General features: G+C 35.7%; 1 long non-coding RNA gene across 1 annotated transcript in view; it reads left to right on the top strand.

Moving 5' to 3' along the window:
- The window catches only part of LOC108535729 (uncharacterized), a 165,814-nt gene extending 154,834 nt beyond the window's left edge, over positions 1 to 10,980 (top strand). Inside the window, exon 4 of the long non-coding RNA XR_001887312.1 lies at positions 9,757 to 10,980. This is a non-coding gene — a long non-coding RNA (uncharacterized LOC108535729). The remainder of the gene's footprint in view (positions 1 to 9,756) is intronic.
- The last annotated feature ends 8,337 nt before the right edge of the window (positions 10,981 to 19,317 follow it).

Genomic DNA, 19,317 nt, shown 5'->3' with positions numbered 1-19,317 from the left:
GGGGGGGGGGTCTGCCTTATTTCACATAGCGTAATATCCTCCAGCTCCATCCATGTAGCAAATGACAGTATCTTCTTTTTTAAGGCTGAATAATATTCATGTGTGTGTGTGTGTGTGTGTGTGTGTGTGTGTGTATCACATTTTCTTTATCCATTCATCTGTCGATGGGCATTTAATTTGTTTGCAAATGTTGGTTGTCATAAATGATGCTGCAATACACATAGGAATACAGATATCCTTATGAAGCAGTGATTTCCTTTTTGGGGCGAATATATACCCAGAAAAGGGATTGTTGGGTTATATAGTAGTTATATTTTAATTTGCTTAAAAACCTCCTTTACTATGAACATTGTTCTTTAATCAGCAACATTGCTCCTTATCTGTCACTAACAAAAGTAGGAATAAAGGAGGCACTGTTGTTGGTAAATTGCTTTGAGATCCTTAGATGCTAGTGGAAAGCAAAATATCAGAAATCTCTCTCTTTTTTTTTTTTTACCTCCCTTCTCTCAGGAATGTATATTTCTCAGTGTGGCAATATATAGAAAACCAAGGAAATGAATATCAACCTACAGAAAGGAGAGGCAAAGGCTTAAATTGCTTTTGCAATAATTTTTGTGAAGAAAGGAAGGAAATGAAAATGCCTGTTACCAATTGGTGAATAACTGGACTCACTGACAAGTCTCACTAAGATCCAGCTTGCCCACTTTATGCACCTCATTTTTCATATGAAATGCAGAGACGGTAGAGTGTAGTAGTTAAGAAAATATTTCTAGGGAGAGCCAGGTGTAGGTTTGATACCAGGAGCAGCCCATCGCTGTCAGTAGAAACTTAAGAAAATGATAATTTCTCTGAGGCTTGATTTCTACCATTATCAAATGGTAATAAAATCATTTCTAGTTTTTAAGATCAGACTAAGAAATCAATGAAAAATGAATATTAAGTGCCTGGGAAAGTACCTAGAGTTTCATAAGCATTTAACATATGTTGTTATTATCTATTAATATTATTGCTATAGGTAATAACAATACTAGTAATGATAATAATGATATAGTACTTATTGTATCTCTCTCCTGTATAAAACTTTTCAGTGACTGCACTCATGAAAGAAGATTAAAGCTCAAATAGTATGGATTCAGGGTCCCGAAATTAGTCATTTTCAGATTATGTCACATACACACACACACAAACACATTTTATAGGTACAGTCTTTATAGAAATCTAGGTTGGATTTTCTCATCATTCCCAAATATGTCACATCTTTTTGTGCTTCTGTGGTAGTTGTTTCTAGTGTTTACTTTACCTATTAAGAAAGGCCTTAACTCTATTGATATTTGAATAAAATCTTACTTTTCCATCAAGATATCTCTTACAAAAACATTTCTACTCTCCAAAACAGTAATTTCCATAGTCATTCTTGCCTGGGTTCACTGTATAAACAATTTCTCTTAGCTATTAAATTGTAAGTCTGTAGGATCATGGACTATGTCATCTTGCTGTGTGCATCACCTAAGCATTGGGAAGGCGCTTAGCAAATAGTAACAATGCTATGCAGTCTGTGAAAAGAGCAAGTTCTATTTCTCTTTAGCAGAAGAGGGCGGGCTATCTCTGCTTCACTGGCCTTTTGCTGCCCCTTTTTATCAAGTTCTCTTAGTTGACTGGCTGGTTGTCTCCGCTGGTTGTACTTGGGTAGAGGACATGGTGTTGTATGACTATATAATCATGATCTGAGGATTAGGAATGTTGGACCGTGTGAAAAGACCAAGAAAGACAGTGATATGAAGGCACCCAAGGCTTACAAAGCAGATATCATGTTTTAACTCTGACATTTACATTCCCCAGACTTCCTGAGCCTCTGTTTCCTTACCTGAGAAAAGAATAGTTATTTTATGTTCTAGAATTCAATAAAGGATTAAATGAGATAAAATGTGAAGCATCTTGTGTAGATCTTGGCACTCAATATATTGTAGTTAATGCAAGTTACTTTTCCTCTCTTACTCCTGAGAGGTATCTAGACATAACTTGTCACCAGAAGATCAGATTCTTATCCATCCTATAGATAAGATATCCAAAGCATAGATTATTTTTATGAATATAGGCCACTTGATGATTGAAAATGATCAAATGTATAGATGATAAACTAGAGTTGATAGAGAACACAGTGTTCATAAGGCATAAATATATCATTGAACAAGTACTCATTAATCTCTTAATAATGTCAGTCACAAAACCAGAGGTGAGTAAGATTAAGGTGTCAACCTTGTGATATGGTTCTTTTAACTTCTAAGTTCTTGTTTTCGAGTGACACAAAATCAATTGAAGCCTGCCAGCTGTTTGGTAAGCTACGTAAAATGAATTTGGTGAGTCAGCTGAAATCCTAATGGTAATGTCTTCAAAGTAGCAGATATATCTGATAGGTCTGATTTGTTATCAGTTATTGTGGGCTAGTCTAGCACTTTGGGTAAGAAAAGAATTGGGAGTGGACAGTTAGGGAGAGGCATTCCTGTTATCATCTAATGCTGGTCTGATGAAATTTTTCTTCTCTTAAAATATCACAACATTATTTATAAAATGTATTAAATATTAATAATATATGTATTTACATTGCAAACAAGCATAACAATACACTCTGATCCTTTTTGTTGGGTTATATTCTTCCTGTTGTATGCATTTAGAATCTGTAATACAATTCTGTTAATTCCCCTCCAACCCCATCTCGTCCTAGGTATATACCTTCTCAGTTTTCATAGTCTTCTTGTTGTGCCCTGCTGCTGATCAAATCATAGTGGACAATTTCTCTTCCTTTCTAATCCATTCTAATTAAAGCAACAATTATTGTTTCCCTAAATTATTTTAATCAGATTGCTCCCTACACAGGAAACCACTGTAGCTCCTAATTAGCTCTTGAATCAAACTCTTCAGCACCTGCCCCCAAGGCCTTCAACTCCTATTGCTCATTTATGCTGGTTTTATTCCATGATACACATTCAGATAGAATAAACCTTCTTTTTCTTCAAGCACACTTAGTTCACTTCTGAGGTTTAAGGCTTCTCTTTTCTCCTTTAAAATATGTGCTCTTTTTCCATTATACGAAGTTGTAACCCTGTTGTGCTGAACCCCTGTTAACCTCAATAAGGAAAGAACCAGATTCAAGAGGCAGAAGAGACCCAGAGCCAGTACACAAGACATGGGGTTGTATGTATTAGGTGTTTACATACAGGAGACAGAGGCCAGTGGCAGCAGGCTGAACAGGAGAATTACCTTATGTATAGAAGTTGTCCAGGAGTGGCCAGCATAACCACATGGCCCAGGAGTGGTGGGCTGGGCAGGAAAACTGCAACCATCTGCAAATATCATGCAGTTTATACAACATTTTCACTTAACACCCTTCCCCTAACAGCCTCCACTTGGCAACCTTCATTTAACCTGAAACTCAGGGCTTCAATCCCTTGCATGGCCCATGTTCCATGGGATGGTCCAGTGACTCAGATATTCCTCATAGACAAAGAATGACTCTCCAGCTTGGCTGCACCTGGATAGCGCCAATAAACACACTCAAGGCAGGAACCTTAAAAGTCTCAGGTTTTCGGCCGGGCGCGGTGGCTCAAGCCTGTAATCCCAGCACTTTGGGAGGCCGAGACGGGCGGATCACGAGGTCAGGAGATCAAGACCATCCTGGCTAACACAGTGAAACCCCGTCTCTACTAAAAAAATACAAAAAATTAGCCGGGCGGGATGGCGGGCGCCTGTAGTCCCAGCTACTCAGGAGGCTGAGGCGAGAGAATGGCGTAAACCCGGGAGGCGGAGCTTGCAGTGAGCTGAGATCCGGCCACTGCACTCCAGCCTGGGCGACAGAGCGAGACTCCGTCTCAAACAAAACAAAACAAAACAAAACACATCCAGATGTATTTGCTGTAGAGGGTTGTTCTAAGGGTATGCTTAAGTTATTGCTGTCAGGTGCTTTTACCCTACAGTCTCCATCCACCTTCAGATTTTCTTCCTCAAAATTCCCTGTCTTATTATATTCTCTGATGAACTCTCCTAAATTGTGGTTAATTCCGTAACTGTAGCATTTTCTTATTTATTTTTAAATACAGAGTTCTACAAGGTTGAACCCCCCGCCCCACCACACACATACACAGAGTTCTTAGCTTACTTCATTCTAGGCTCTCTTCAAGCACTTTCGATGTGTGCTAAAAAAAATTAATACAACTCTGTATAGGATATGCTTTCCTTAAGTCATTTTACTGATAGTAAAAATGAGACAGAGAGTTAACAGGCTCAAAGTAATTGGCTAGAAAGTTTTGAAGGTAGATTCTGAAGGAGGCCCTCTGGCTTTAGTTTGTGCTTTATTTATTTATTTATTTATTTATTTATTTATTCATGTGTTTGAGATGGAGTCTCCCTCTGTCACCAAGGCTGGAGTACAGTGGCACAATCTCAGCTCACTGCAAGCTCCATCTCCCAGGTTCACGCCATTCTCCTGCCTTAGCCTCCCAAAGTACTGGGATTACAGGCGTGAGCCACCACGCCCAGCCAGAGTTTGTGCTTTTTGTCACCAAACTGTACAATAGTCAAATGAGCTTACATTCATGTGTGCATTTTCTCTGTTGGAGGCTTTGTGTGTTAGTTATATTTGCTCATTAACCTCCCAAAATTGATTGGCAGAGTCCAGAAGTCAGAAACTATACAGATCAATTCCATATCTAGAAGTATTCTGTCCACAGAGTAGAATCTCAAAACACATTGCTGCCAAGTCCACTAGCTAATATGTCAGCAGAGATTTTTTTCTCTGATCAACTTTTAGACTAGAGCTTTAATTTTTAATGTTGTTTTCCTTCAAATTTCAGGAGGTTAAGAAGTCAGCCTTCTATAAAAGTCTGAAGTTGTTTCATCCCCTGACTATACTCCATATATGCAACATTGAACCAATCACTGGGATTAAACTTTTTAAAAAATCCTTATTGGATGGAAATAGCTACCTTATTGGAGGACGATTATTATACCCAAAAAGGGCAAACATTTCTTTTATTATAATTGCTATAGAAATATACTTAATTATAATTTTAATTGCAATTGAATTATAGTTTTTATAAATGGTCTGAGGAGACACACAGGGAATTATGGGATTACATCATAAAGAGACTTAGTTTGGAGATATTAAAAAATTGTTCATGGAGAAGGCAACATGTAAGGCTAGAGGTTAATGGAAGTTGGCTAGGTCAAAGACATGAGTACCTGGAGTAGCGTTTTACATCAAAGAACAGCACATGGGCCAGTCCTAAAATAATTGGTAATTAGAATCTTTGAGGAGCTAAAACAAAAAACAAACAAACAAAAAAAGAGGTCAGATGGTTGGATCACTGTGAATGAGTAGGAACATGGTGTGGGGTGAGACTGGGGAGGCAGGAAGAAAGTAGAAAATATAGGGCTTTGTGGAACATAGTAATAACATTTGTGTTTAATCATAAGAAAAGCATTCTCTCTCTCAAATTCTTGTCCTTTAGATATTTCATTCAAAAATTTCTCATCATTGTCATTGTGAGGGTGATGGGAGGGCAGGCAAGGAGGAGTATGCAAGTGGTGGTATATAAAGGAGACAGTGAAAGAATTATTAATGGTGTATGTGTGTTAATGGGAAAGGCAATTCCAGTCCTATAAATTTGTTACATAATTCTTTAATCAAGTGGCCAGCCATTTTATCCTATAAATCAATTGAAAACTGAAAGAATCCTAAATTCTTTCACTGATTTTTCACTTTAAGGAAAAAACACATTATCTAGATTTTTCTTTACATATCATGAATCATGTGGTGCTTGAACCTGCCACTTCAAGCCATGATTTATCATATGCCTAATTGCTTTCCTTTCCCTCCTCACAGCTGGCAGATGGAATACTGTATCTGTGACCGACCCACATTGGTATTTATGCTGCAAGCAAATGGTGTTACAGTCTGTGGATTTCTCCTTCTTGATCTAAATATCCTCAAGACAATGCACAATTCTTAAAAATTTATCTCTGTTTCCTCTTTTGTCTCTGCTGCCCTCTTAATTTTTATACCAGCACACATGGGATTTGAGCCCCAGTCTAAAGGTGAACTTGAGGATTGTGGCTTGTTTCTGTACAGCTCACAAGTTAAGTCACAGAAAATAGAAACTTTGGGAGTGATAATGAGTATATGTACTGCTTGCTTTGAGAAGAGCATTCATTGGAATTGCTGTGTTTCATAGTCTTGGCTCTTCTGTGGAATGTGTAGCTATATAATCAGAGTAGATTATTTGTCATTCATTCACCAGATTTTAAAATATCTATTTGCAATTTTTGCAGCTCCCAAACAATTTTATTTTTCACTTTTGCTAGTATTTGTCTTCAGCTTGGATAGAGTTGCTGTGTCTTCCTTAGTTAATGCCCGTTTGTTCTTCAGTTTAGTGGCCTCTGAGATTGAAACATTTGGGAGAAGGAATCTCTGCCACAAGGTATTGATATTAGAGGCGAAATCATGCTCTTCATAGGTAACACCTGCTGGTGGAATTTCTGATGGAGATTTTAGTTGCACAAGTCCTATTAACCTGAATTGACATGCACCAGATGGGTAGAGAAGCAACAAGCAATGAGAGTTCACTTTCAGGGATGGTGTTTGCTGAGTAAATATTTTTATTTTGGGGATAAGTAATTCTTAATAGCATCAGGAAAACAAAAAAATTAAACCTGCGGATTTTGGGTTTTGATGGTAACTCAGAGTATTTTATCATTTTAAAATTTAGATCATTTTTTAATGAGCTACAAAGAAGCAGCACAAATAGCTAGATTCTTGAACTTCCTTTCCTTCCTCCCTACTTCCCTTATTTCCTACCTTTTTTCTCCCTTCCTTCTTCCCCTATATGATTTTTGTTGTTACCAAAGTTATACACACATACTCTATAAGGTGTCAACCAAGTTTTCAAACTTATTAGAAAAATCTTCAGTCTCTTAGCTCTCACCACTGACTGCCAATCAGCTTCCCCCATCACCCTGTGCTACCACAACTTGTGGTTCTTCCTCTACCCAGGCTAGAACTCTCACTTCATTTGGCTAATGTTTTGGCTTTTATTTTTAAATTTCTAAATAACATGCTTATATTGACATCTTGATTTTTTCAATTAGATTATTTTGATTTTCCACTATAAAATATGATACAGTCTTTTCCTTTTCACACTTTATTCATCAGCTCCTGCTACAATAAGAGGAATTTTTCCATTCCCATTCCCTCAGTGCAGTTATGTTGTAATTTTTGTCACATCGATTCAGTGTTTATAGTATTTTGACTCTGTAAGCTGAGTTACAGCTGAGCCATGATATTTTCTAGGATATATTTACCGACCTGCCCATCTTTTTTATTTGAAAAAGTAAAAATGTATTTTATAATTAATGGGCACAATTGTAATTTGGCACTAAAGCTTTTAGAATGGTAGATGCACACTTGCTGGGTTTTTCTTACATGGAGCACCTTTACAGCAGCTGTCCTAACCCCAGGGATCTTTCCCTGATGTTTCTGGCACAGGTGGTGCTGCCTCTTTCTGACTGTCATGGCTTCTGCCTTAGATTCTGGCTCTTCAGATTCACCTCCTGTCTCCTCTGCTGAGCTCACTTCACCCTAGGCAGGCAGCTGTATTGGATAGGTGCAATGTATAGAATAGATCACTGCCATCCCTACTCTGGGGTTCACATTTGGCACCTTAGCTCTGCCATCAATTAATGGACACTTTGCTCTTCTATGCCAACTTCATCCAAGCTCTTACCTTTTAGGTGCCTTCAGTCATAAGTCAGGTACAACCTGTATACAACCAGATGTCTCCAAACCCCAGGAACATGTGTCAAACTCTCTGAATGTTTATCTGCAGGTCTCCTCATAAGTCTTAGTGTAGGCAAGCATCCCTCTCCCAGCCACAGCCCTGTGTATATTCTCTCTGAACAAATTTTTGCTACAGTTCACTTTAACTTCCTGAAAATTTCTTTACTTTCCCTTATATATCCCAGGTACTGTCAGAATCACTTCCATCATTATTTAGTCTGTGAAGGTCTAGTACCATATTTTAGGGTATGGTATATTGAGCATCCATGATAATATTCTCAACCTTTTAAACTCAGTTCAAACTCCAAGACAATAGAAGTCATATGTAACCTCTAGTTAAACTAATTTTTATCAAAGATTCTTTAGTGTCAGGATTAGCATTGGGCATTTTGCATGTCATTCGTCAATAATCTAATTAAAGTAGACACTATTATCACCTCCATTTTACAGATGAGGAAATTCAGGCCAAGAACTGGTAAATAATGAGAAAGAAACAAAGAACATTGATTTGGTTTGACTCTGTGTCCTCACCCAAATCTCATCTTGAGTGGTAATCCTCACGTGTTGAGGGAGGTACCTGGTGGGAGGTGATTGGATCCTGGGGGACAGTTTCCCTCTTGCTGGTTCTTGTGATAGTGAGGGAGTTCTTACGAGATCTGATGGTTTTAAAAGTGGCAGTTTCCCCCGTACACTCTCTTTCTTTCTTGCCACCATGTAAGATATGCCTTGCTTCCCCTTTCGCCTTCCGCCACAATTGTAAGTTTCCTGAGGCCTCCCCAGCCATGCCATACTGTGAGTCAATTAAACCTCTTCTCTTTATGAATTACCCAGTCTCAGGAAGTATCTTTATATCAGTGAGAAAATGGACTAATGCAGATACTCACACAAATAATGAAAAGCTGAGCACTGATCAAAACTCAGGAAGGCTGCTTTTGGAGTTCATAGTCTTAATCATGACACTATCTTGCCAAGTGAGGGGTAGATAAATATGAAGTTATCTGCCTATTTCCCTCATCTGTCTATTCAAATCCTACTCTAAGAACTTTAAGACATAATGAGATATCAAAGGAATTTTAGGCAAGCTCCTTAATAATAGCAAGAGAAAAGCCTATTTGTCATGTAGGTAATCCACTTTAAGGAACGTGAATATCCAGGCTGGAATGGGGTGTGCCAGTTGAAGTATATGGGACAATGGCGAGATGAAGCTGGTACCCTGCAGGAGGGAGTGGTAGAAAAGAAAGGCGACATGAGAAGAATAATGAAGTGTTTTATCTTTTCTCGACTTCAAATTTTCTGATTAGCTCCAAGGAAGGTAGGATTCTTTCTGAAGGTGAATTGATGCTTTCCAATGACTCATGGGCAGAAAGGCAACATACACATACTATGAAGGAGGGAGAGCCAGTGTACTTATTGATTTGAATCTAAATGAAACAGAGGTGAAGAGAAATAGTACTCATTGATTTTGGCTGCCTTTCTAATAGTGATTATGATTATCTTGTAAATGAAAGTATTTTGTTCTTGGGTTTCCAGTGACTTTACATATTTTCAATTTCATTATTTTAAGATCCCATTAACACTTTGCTAGATCACTGTATTTGTAATTTTCTCCATCTTAGAGTCCTCCAGTTCAAACTAGTTTAGCCCTAATAGAGTGGAGACCTAGACTTGGTATTTTACTAAAGAAGGCGACTGAGTGTAAGGCACACATTTTCAGCATGAAAACATTCTCAATGATTTTCTAATAATGAATAATTTTTAAAATATTGATATGATCTATACAATTATCAGAACAATTATGATATTAAATTTATTTGATGATATCCCTTCTTGCTTAATGTTAACCTTCTTGATCCCACCGTTCTTGATTATATAGACTACAAAAATTACAGATGGGCATTTTTTTTTTTATTTTTTATTTATTTTTTAAGGTGGAGTCTCTCTCTGTCTCCAGGCTGGAGTGCAGTGGCGCAATCTCAGTTCACTGCAACCTCCGCCTCCCAGGTTCAAGTGATTCTCCTGCTTTAAATTCCCGAGTAGCAGGGACTACAGGTGTGCACCACCATGCACATGGGCAATTTTTTATAGCGGGGAGTGGAATGTAACATTTGTACTTACTACATCAGATTCAAGTATAAGTAGTCTCCTATTATCAAATGCATTCAGACTCATAAATCAAATGCCTATAATTACTGCCTCCAGTATGTCAACTGCTAAAAACTACCTTTTTTTCCCTAAAAATGATTTTGTTACTGCTTCATAAATTAGCTCCCACAAAACTGCCAAGTCAAAATGTAGACCTTATTTTTGCTCTCTAGAAATGAACTTCTATTAAGAATACTGTGATATTTAATTCCCAGCAAAATGCATCCAACCAAAATAAAGTAATATATTCAGTTTCTGATTTAAAAAGGATTCACAATGTGTTAGGTGATGGTGTTCTCTGGGTTGCTCCTTCACAGAGCTAGAGCAGGCCCTTGCTCTTCCTTGATGGCTAGGCATCTGCCATGACTTCTGTCACTGCTTGCTAGATGATACTTTTTCTACTCCGCTTGATGAAACCAATTATTTTCTTTTCCTGAGAGTGTGTCAATTATGCCATTGTCATCGTGGCAGCCAAAGGCCTATCAGTGCTGTTTTTTGTTAAATTCAGTTTGAAATCTCAGCATTTCGTTCCAAGACCTATCTGTTCTCTCCTCTCCTTTTTATTTTTATTTTTTCCTGTACTGTAATTGTATTTTGTTGTCTCTTTTGATATGAAAGTATCTGCACTCGGCATACTGTCAGAGTATTTTTCTTTATTTCTAATACTTTATTGTATATGTCACTGTGATTGTACGATTGTGTCAAAATATTTGTCACATTCTCACTTTTGATGTTCAGTATTTGTCCTATTACTGCCACAGATGCAAGATAACCTTTTATCAAATACTTTTGTAGACTTCAGAAAATCTCAAAGAGTGGTAAAAGAGAAGTTATTCCTGTTATTTCTGAAGCATTCTGCATATACTTTAAAAAACAAAGCAGAGAAAAGAAGTTTCTCAAACACACAGATTTCCCAGGTTGTTTATTAAAGTTGTCAATTTCACTGAACTCTTTTCATGAATTGTTTTCCTGTCATGTTAAATAAATAGTTAAAGAATTTTTCCATATTATTGTTTGAATATAATAGCTCTCCTGAACTGGAAACCTGACCTTTATACTTTGAATACTCACTGCAGCAGAATTCTTTTCTTATCCTCAGTCTCTTGTGTGGGAAAATAAATTAAGTCTCTGAGCCAATGTGATTGTAAAGGTATGAGTAGGTATAAAGACCCTATAAACACTAATGGTATTTGGAAGAAAAGGAGAATTAAAGATTTTCTTCTTGTTCTACAGGGTTATCTAAGTAAAGTATTGAGGAATACATGGATAATCCACTTCTAAGAGCTAGAGGCTGATTCTGATAACACAGGGATGAGTTACATTGCTGTTTGTTCAGAATATAAAATTAACAATGGCCCAGTGTTAATGACTTTTCCTTTTCCCAAATGGACTCGGCATCTTCTGGTTTTGAAGGTGATGCTTGTTCTTGAATTCTCTAAGATCTCTTTCATCCCTTAGCTCTTCTGAAAATGTTACAATCTCAGGTTGGGACTAAGCCCCAGCTCCCTGTTGTGGTCAGTACTTATTATCCAGGTTTATGCTCCAATGCTGTCTCCCTCTTGAATGTCTTTTTATTTTAACCATGTATTCCTTCAGAAGTTAGACTAGAATTGTAGACCTGTTTTTAATTATTAAAAGAAGCTGGACAATTCTCATTTCTAATCACTTGGTGTATTAGTCCATTCTCATGTATGTATGTATGTATGTATGATAAAGACATACCAGAGACTGGGCAATTTACAAAAGAAGGGGGTTTAATTGGACTTCCAATTTACAAAAGAAGGGGGTTTAATTGTGACTGGGGAAGCCTCACAATCATGGTGCAAGACAAGGAGGAGCAAGTCACGTCTTACTTGGATGGTGGCAGGCAAAAAGAGAGCTTGTGCAGGGCAACTCCCATTTTTAAAAACCATCAGATATCATGAGCCCCATTCAATATCACGAGAACAGCACGGGAAAGACCCACGCCCATAATTCAGTCAACTCCCACTGGGTCCCTCCCACAACACATGGGAGTTATGGGAGCTACAAGATGAGATTTGGGTGGGGACACAGAGCCAAACCAAAGTCAGTAAAATCTAAATTGGATTAGGGACATGGTTAGGGTAAGTGTCAGAGATTATATTAATAAAATCCCAACTATTGCAAATTCCATTTCAATGAATGGAATCTTTCTCCCAGATGTAGAGACTTTTCATCAAGTTACTTAGGAATGAAGAGTACTAGCAGAAGCAAAATATATTCACTGGGAGTTTCTTCACAGTGAGGAAAAACTCAGTGGTGTGGATCGTCAATTCTAGTGGTAAGGTTCAGTTTCATCAGACAATTATGCCTATCTGTACTCATGTCACTGCAGGCATGTTTCTCTCCTGCCTTTAGGAAGAAACAAAGGGACAGACTGGCTTCCCTTGTTATTTCAGTGTGTTAAAGCAATCATTTACTGTTTATTATACTAATTAATTATCTCCCTATTTATTTTGTGCAATTATTGCTTTTACTTAGTGGGTAGATAATTAATTCCTGTTAGCAGAAGTATAAAAGCAGAAATTTAAAAAGATCTAAAACCCTGACTCAGAATTTGGCACTTAAGTGGGAAAATTCAAATATATTCTTAGGATACCATGTACTGGCATGAACTTGGATTGCTTTTCATCACTTTTTGAGCATCGGTTCTGCTTGCTGAATTCCTGAATTATGGTTGCTCATCACTTGAACTTGAAATGAACTGCCTGCTCTAATACGCTTTGTCTTCATTATAAGTTGATATAACAAATAAGTTTAAATATGTAATTAGATGCCAGGGCTCTTGAAGAGTGATTTATTAGGAGAAGATAAATTTTTAGAAAACAAATATGAGGTTATTAAGATGTTGACAGAAGATGAGGACAGTTGCTATTAGAATTTTATAAACAAGTGTTAAAGAGTCTCTTTTTAATGAAACAGTATATTTAAGCAACTCATTGGCTGCATTTTTCCTTGACATTACATTTTCCTATTAATTACATATTCAGTCTGGATATCACAATGTAAAAGTTTGATTAGTAAATAACTGATAAAAAAAATGATGATGAATATTTCAGAGGTTTCAGGAACTCAGCCTCTCAGCAGTTCTTCTTCTTATTGATGCCAGCAAACTATTTCACAATGTGTCAGCAGACAAGAGCATTTTAGGTAAACTTGATATATTAAATTGGATACCATTTTCATCAAGATTCATATATTAAAGGCAATCAGTTGACATTTTTCTGTGATCTATTTTGTGATTTGTCAAATTGATTATGTCAATGAAATCAAAGGAAATTTTCCTTAACAGCTTTTATATTTCAGTGTTGCTTGAAGTTTTTTTATTCACTTAATAGAATGTAATACACATGTGTATTTTGAAATACTCTTATGGTGTATATGTGTATGTGTGTATATATACACATACATCACATGCATATGTGTGTGTGTATATATATATATATATATATACATACATACAGGGAATCACATATACAGGGAAACTCTGTATCCAAACAAAAGAAAATTAAAAAACAAAAATAAAATAATCTGCAACTGACTCATGGTTTTGCTACTTCCATTATTTCATTTTGAGGAAGTAATTTGCTATATTTTTTCGTATCTATTATATGGGGATAATATTATAAGTATTAGGCTGTTGTGTGGACTAAATGTGAGAAAATATAGAAAAGTGTCTAGCTCATTCTTGTTCGACACTTGGTAGAGTACAGTATAGTAATGAGCATTTGGTATGACCAATCTTTAATTTTCAAGCAATAACAAATATATAGTATTGAGCACTCGCTAAATATCTGATGCAGTTGTAGATATCTTTACATGTAATACATTTAATGTTTTACTGTAAGTCTGATTATTGCATTAATTAAATTGTAACATATAATTAACATATCCAAGGTCAACATTTTAATTTATTATTTATCTCATTCATTACAAGATGTATAACTATTTTATCTTAACACTATGAGAGAAAACACTGAATAAAATTATGACTATGCCATGTATGTCAAGAAGCCAATCACTTTGAGATGTTAAAATATGAAAAAAGTGAATCCTTAAATTGATGAAATATAACATCTAGTAAGTGGGAGAACTAGGATTTAGAACCCATGCATTCTCTTTCCAGAGCTTTTCTGCTTATTCATTCTACTATACTTTCATGCACAGAAGGGTTCAATCTATAAGAATTTATTTATTAAAAAATGCACCAGGTCAACACATATACCAACTATCATACTTTCTTAATACTTTTAAGGTAGGTATTTAGGAACAATAGGTAGGTGAAAAAATTGAGATGAAATGGAATTATGTGAAAGAATATTTAACTCTTTTCTTGATTGAAAATTATTGGGTAATTAATGAATGCAGACACTTGATATGCATGAAATCAGTATTTGTAGATGGAATGATCAATTAATTGTGACAAACCAAACTAACATAAAATGTTCATAATTCCCTTTTTACTTTCAGTTTTTTTCTTTTATAACATTGATGTGTAAGAGAGAAAACATAACTTCCTACTAGAAGTAGGAAGGTTTTTGTCCAAAAGCAAAAGAAAACAAGATAAAAAACTCTTAAACATTCTTTCCCAAATTAACGTTAGCATTCTAGTAATAAGAGTATTTCTACAATGTAATAATATTCATATTTACATATTCCATGCTTGATATTGAATCAGAGATATTTCTCTTGAAATTTAAAAGGAAAATAATATCTCTGTGATCACTATGATTTTACTATGACTCTAAAAGTTATGATCAATACATTGGGTCATGAAACAGAAATGATAAACTATAATCACTGAATAGAAAATTATGTAAATACCTATATTTATTTATAGTATTTACCAAGCCTTCTTAGAAACAGAGGTAACTGAAAACTGTTAGAACTAATGAAAATCCAATATCAAATAATTAAGTCAAATATCAAAAAAGCAAGTCAGATATCAACTATGTAAAAATCCGTTTAGCCATAATTATTTTATTTGCTTGTTTTCCTAATTTTATTGAGGCTTAGTCAACAATTAAAAATTATATCTATTTAAGGTGTATAACCTCAATGATTTAACATCATCACACTTGATGATTTGGTAAATATTATGAAATCTTCACAGTCAAGCTAATTAACATGAAAATAATTATTTTAGAACAAAATAAAAAATTAATTATTTTAGAACAAATTTATTTTAGAACAAAAATTCTCATTAGTAAGTACAGCTGACTCTTGAACAATGCAAGTTTGAACTTCATGAGTCTACTTATATGCAAAATTTTTTCAATTAATATATTGTAAAATTTTTTGGAGATTTGCAACAATTTGAAAAACTCTCAGAAGAACCACATGATCTAGAAATATCAAAAGAACAAAAAAAGTCATGAATGCATAAGATATATGTAGATATTATATTTACTACCATAAAATATATAAAAATCCATTATAAAAAGTTAAAATTTATTAAAACACACACACACAAACACCTGTAAACCTGTACATTGCACTCTCATTCATAGTCGAGAGAAATGTAACAAATGTAAAGATGTGCTATTAAATCATAACTGCATAAAAGTAACTATAGTACATAAAGTATTACTTTAATTATTTCATTGTCACCTCCTGTTGCTATGGCAGTGAGCTCAAGTGTTGCCAGTATCCCTTTAAAACACATTGTGAGGTTAATCATCTTCACGTAATTCGTCTCTGCAATAAATTTTATACCTGTTAAAAGTGATCTATCACAGCTCTCATATAGTTTTTCATTGTATGTTGTGCAATATAGTAAACTTTAAATAACACTATAGGATCCATACAAAATGCCACTAGTGATGCTGGAAATTTTCCCAAGAAGCACAGTAAAGTCATGACATTATAAGAAAAAGTGGAATTGCTTGATATCTACTATAGATTGAGGTCTGCAGCTGTGGTTGCCCACCACTTAAAGATAAATAAATCTAATGTAAGGACCATTGTATAGAAAAAAAAAAAAAGAAAAGAAATTGACAAAGCCATTGCTGCAGCTATAGTAGCAGGTACAAAAACCTTGTGCTTTTGTGATACATGTTTTATCTCATATTGAAAATGCAGCTTTATTTTGGTTTAGAATTGCTATCAGAAAGGCATACATATAGACTCTAATATGATTGCCGAAAAAGCAAAGTCAGTACATGACAACTGAAAGCAAAAGGAAGGAGAAGGATCTAAAGCTGGAGAATTTAATGCCAGCAAATTGTAGTTTGATAATTTTAGAAAGAAGTTTGGCTTAAAAAATGTAAAGATAACAAGAGATGCAGCTTCTGCTGACCAAGAAGAGGCAACAGATGAGTTCCCAGATACTATTAAAAAAATCAAGGAGAAAGGATACCTACCTGAACAGGTTTTTAATGAAGAAAAAAGTACCCTATTCTGGAAAAAAATAAAATAAATGCCTTACACATTTATTAGTGTAAGGAAAAGAAGTGAGCACCAAGATTTAGGCAGGAAGGGGTAGGCCAACTCTACTGTTTTGTTCTAACACAGTTAGGTTTGTGATTAGGACTGCCTTTATCTGTAAAGCTGCTAAGTCTTGAACCTTGAAGGGGAATGATAAACACCAACTGCCTGTCTTTTGGTTGTACCACAGGAAGTCCTGGACAATGAGAATCCTTTTTCTGAGTCCTTAGGATTGATGCTTTGTCCCTGAAGTAAGGAAGTCCCTCACCAGTAAAGGATTGCCTTTTAAAGTTCCTTTCATATTGAACAATGCCCTTGGCCATTCAGAACCCCATGAGTTCAACACCAATAGTGCTGAAGTGATCTAATTGCCTGCAGACACATCATCTCTAATTTAACTTCTAGATCAGGGGATCATAAGACCTTAAGGCTCATTACCCATGGTACTCTATAGAGAGGATTGTCAATGCTGTGAAAAAAAGAAACCCTGGTACAGATAACATAGAGAACATTATGAAAGGCTGGAAGGATTACACCACTGAAGATGTCATTATTATAGAAAAAGCTGTGAAAGCCATTAAGCTTGAAACAATAAATTCCTGCTGGAGAAAATTGCGTCCAGATGTTGTGCATGACTTCACAGGATTTACAACGGAGTCAGTCAAGGATATCATGAAAGAGATTGTAGATACTGCAGAAAAAAAGTTGAGGAGTGGAGGTGAAAGATTTCATGATATGGATCTTGGAGAAGTTTAAGATCTAATAGATACCACACCAGGGAAATTAACAGATAATGACTTGATGGAGATGAGAGCTTCTGAACTATAGCCAGGCAATGAAAAGATGAAGAAGCAGTTCCAGAAAACAAATTGACATTAGATAATCTAGCAGAATGGTTCTGATTATTCAAGACTGCTTTTGACTTCTTTTACTACATGGACCCTTCCATGATATGGGCACTGAAAAAGCTAAATCAGTTTTCTTATGGTAAAAGAAAATGTATAAAGTATAGAAATATTTTAGAGAAAGGAAAAAAAAGTTAGAAATTAGGATGTATTTCCATAAAGTTACACTGAGTATACCTGCCTCTCTTGCCTCCCCTTCCACCTTCTCTACCTTGTCTGCCTCTGCCACCCCAAGACAGCAAGACCAACCCCTCGCCTTGTTCCTCCTTAGCCTACTCAATGTGAAAATGAGGAGAATGAAGATCTTTGATGATCCATTTCCACTTGATAAAAAGTGTATTTTCTCTTCCTTACGATTTTCTTAATAAGTTCTTTTCTCTATTTTAATATAAGAATACAATGTATAATACATGTGAAATACAAAAGATGTGTTAATTGGCTTTGTGTTGTCAGTAAAGCTTTTGGTCAACAGTAGGTTATTAGCAGTTATTGGGTGAGCCAAAAATTATACATAGTGGCCGGCATGGTGTGGCTCACACCTGCAATCCCAGTGCTTTGGGAGGCTGAGGCAGGTGGATCTACTGAGCTCAGGAGTTCGAGACCAGCCTGAGCACCATGAAAAAACTCCGTCTCTACCAAAAATACAAAAAAATTAGCCAGATGTGGTGGCATGTTTCTGAAATCCCAGCTACTCAGGAGCCTGAGGTGGGAGGACCCCCTTGAACCTGGGAGGCAGAGGTTTCAGTGAGCCGTATTTGTGTTACTGCATTTCCAGCCTGGGAGACAGAGTGAGACCGCATCTCAAAAAAGTAAAAAAAGTTTTCAACTGTGTGGCAGTCAGTACCCCCAGGCTCTGCTTTATGCAAAGGTCAACTTTAGTAAGTAACATGAAATACCTGAAAATGTCTTTGAAGCTCTATGTAGGTAAAATGATATTGAAGGATGTAAAAGCATACATGATTTAGTAGACAGACAGATTTTGTATGATAAAAGTCTCAATATTATAAAACATATATTCTCCTTACTTTAGAATTTTAAATTCATATGAAAATTTCATTACGACTTACTGTATATTTATTAATAATATAAGTACACCTAAATACCAACAGGATTTCTTTCTTTTTGAACTAAAGACAATTCTAAGGTTTACATAGAAGAATAGACAGAAAAACCTTAGAAAGAGAAGGAATAATTAGAGGAAACTAGCATTTCAGATATTAAATCATATTATAAAGATATAATAATTAAAGATTTGTACCAGCATACAATAGACTAAACAATTTTATGAAATTTTAAAATTCATAAATAAACCTAAACACATATGGAAATTTAGTATAGTATGTTTTACAACAGTGTAAGACATAATATTTTAGGTCTTACATTTAAGTCTTTAATCCATTGTGATTTAATTTTTGTATAAGGTGTAAGGAAAGGATCCAGTTTCAGCTTTCTATATATGGCTAGCCAGTTTTCCCAGTACCATTTATTAAATAGGGAATCCTTTCCCCATGGCTTGTTTGTGTCAGGTTTGTCAAAGATCAGATGGTTATAGATGTGTGGTGATATTTTTGAGGTCTCTGTTCTGTTCCATTGATCTGTATATCTGTTTTGGTATCAGTACCATGCTGTTTTTGTTACTGTAGACTTGTAGTATAGTTTGAAGTCAGGTAGCACGATGCCTCCAGGTTTGTTCTTCTTGTCCAGGATTGTCTTGGCTATACAGGCTCTTTTTCGGTTCCATAAGAAATTTTAAGTAGTTTTTTCCAATTCTGTGAAGAAAGTCAGTGGTAGCTTGATGGGGATATAATTGAATCTATAAATTACTTTGGGCAGTATGGCCATTTTCACAATATTGATTCTTCCTATCCATAAGCATGGAATGTTCTTCCATTTGTTTGTGTCCTCTTTTATTTCGTTGAACAGTGGTTTGTAGTTCTCCTTGAAGAGGTCCTTCACATCCCTTGTAAGTTGGATTCCTAGGTATTTTATTCTCTT

This window comes from Rhinopithecus bieti, unplaced genomic scaffold, assembly GCF_001698545.2.
Source record: "Rhinopithecus bieti isolate Rb0 unplaced genomic scaffold, ASM169854v2 scaffold_12653, whole genome shotgun sequence".
NCBI classification, from domain to species: domain Eukaryota; kingdom Metazoa; phylum Chordata; class Mammalia; order Primates; family Cercopithecidae; genus Rhinopithecus; species Rhinopithecus bieti.
This window is presented reverse-complemented; position numbering and strand designations above follow the sequence as displayed.